Source organism: Palaemon carinicauda, chromosome 13 (assembly GCF_036898095.1).
Source record: "Palaemon carinicauda isolate YSFRI2023 chromosome 13, ASM3689809v2, whole genome shotgun sequence".
NCBI classification, from domain to species: Eukaryota; Metazoa; Arthropoda; class Malacostraca; order Decapoda; family Palaemonidae; genus Palaemon; species Palaemon carinicauda.
In genome coordinates, this window is record NC_090737.1 from 10,323,837 (window position 1) to 10,326,336 (window position 2,500).

Below are 2,500 nucleotides of genomic sequence, written 5' to 3' on the forward strand. Positions count from 1 at the left end.
GACTCAGCAGATAGACCTATAGTTTTCCCAAAACCCTCCATCCTTAGCTCAAAAGCATGGTGAGGTTGCAATGACAAAAAGAACTAACTAGTTTTGAGCTGGACTCGCACCCCAGTCCAGCGAACACCAGTCAGGGACGTTGTTATGTAGAGTATAAATGTATTCCAGGTATTTTTTTCCCAACTCAATCATATATGATATGCCGCGTATCGAATCTAAAACTTTTCAATTTAATTCATAATGGAAGATCATGAGATATGGATGTTTTGAATATGTTCTCATTTAGCTACATAGAGAAAATATATGATAAATATTTACCATAATCTGATAAAATTTACATATTAAAGTGACTAAGACTAATATTGGAATTTTTTTCCCTAGATATAACGTTTGAAGTAAACAACAAAAGGCGAAAGGGTATTACCATATTTAATGGGCATAGTTGAAAAATATGTTTCGTGAAATAGTATAAAATTAGCGAAATACCTATCATCATCATTATTAATAAACATAAATTACTCATAATTCCATGTATCTAAACCTACGGAAAACGGAGAATCAAATTGGTTCTCGAAAGTTAGCTTTATAAATTTACTTTTTTTTTTAATACATTTTGACAGAAATTATAATATAAATTTGCTTTCCTATTATTATTATAATAATAATAATAATAATAATAATAATAATAATAATAATAATAACAATAATAATAATAATAATAACATTATTATCATTATGACTTCAATTAGCTGGTCATATTGCGAGTATAGATGATACGCGTATACCTAAATTAATACTAACTGCTGACGTCATGGGACGTACATCTTTGGGAAGACATAGAAAGCAGTAGAATAGATCCCTCAAGGAGGATCTTGAAAGGAAGGGAATTGAAACGGATACGTGGATGGATTTAACACAAGCTAGAGGAGGCTGGAGACATCTTTCGTGGGCGGTCATGGGTCAACGAGTGGCCAAAAACTAATGGGGTATTATTATTATTATTATTATTATTATTATTATTATTATTCTTATTATTATTATTATTATTATTATTATTATTATTGAATTATTACTATTATCATTATTATTATTATTATTATTATTATTATTATTATTATTATTATCATTATTACTATTATTATCATTATCATCATTATCATCACTATCATTATTATTATTGTTATTATTATTATCATTATTATTATTATTATCATTATTATCATCATCATCATTTTTATAATTATCATTATTATTACAATTATTATTATTATTATTATTATTATTATTATTATTATTATTACTTAAGACAGCAACCCTTCCTTAGAAACTTAAAACTACTACCCGCTGAGAGGTGACTTACTTACCAGCGGTTTCAAAGCGCCAAAACAAGAGAATTGACTTAAGAGAAAAATTCCGAAGTAAAATCAAATGAACATTATTATTCAAAAGGCGTAAACACCCAAAAAAGGGGAGAGAAAAGAAAGAAAGTGGAGCACCAACCTTGACAATGCACCTGTGGCATCAGCAGTGCTGTTATATTACAGGTAAGACTTCTGGACGAGTCACACAGCTTCACTCCATCGCAGGATTCACCCACTTGTCTCGCACACTGCCAACAGCACCCACATCCGTCTTGGATTATGGGGGTTCCGGGCCCGCACGATGGTATGGGCCCACAATTGCAAGGGTAGACGCAGTGCACTCTTACCTGAAAAGGACCGAAGATTATAGATCGGCTGCTATTATTATTATTATTATTTATTATTATTATCATTATTATTATTAAGCTACAACCCTACAGTAGATTTAAAACCTGGCTGCTATAAGCCCCAGGGCTCCAGCATGGAAAATAGCCCAGTGAGGGAAGGAAATAAGGAAACAGAAAGAATAGTGTCTGTGAGAGAGAGAGAGAGAGAGAGAGAGAGAGAGAGAGAGAGAGAGAGAGAGAGAGAGATGAGAGAGAGGAGAGAGAGAGAGAGAGAGAGGAGAGAGATCAAACAGGGAAATAGCCCAGTCAGGAAAGGAAAGAAAGGAAGCATAAAGAAGTGTGTCTGTGTGTGTGTGTGTGTGTGGTGTGTGTGTGTGTGTGTGTTGTGAGAGAGAGAGAGAGAGAGAGAGAGAGAGAGGAGAGAGAGAGAGAGAGAGAGAGATATATGGCCATAACTTACGGCCGTATATGGTTGATAATGAGGATGTGCTTCCCTGTACATTTCACACTGGTAGCAAGGGGCCCGTTGACCTCCAGCCATTCCGACAACACCGGCCTGCTACCCAACACCAAGTCACCAGGACAGCTACTAGTCGAAACACACCATCTTTCTGAACAATAAAATAAGCCAATCAGGTTATGCTTCGTAAAGCATATAGGCATCGAATTAAACATAAGTACAAATTCTGTCATTGTGATAAAGCACCTGTCACTTCTCTAAACCTCTATACAAAGGAGGAATCCTTCCTCTCATGAATTACTCGGAACCTTTCCCTTAGCCACAAATACAAT

General features: G+C 34.5%; 1 pseudogene; it reads right to left on the reverse strand.

Moving 5' to 3' along the window:
* Nucleotides 1-2,500, reverse strand: part of LOC137652573 (CCN family member 2-like) — a 97,078-nt pseudogene that overhangs the window by 7,210 nt on the left and 87,368 nt on the right.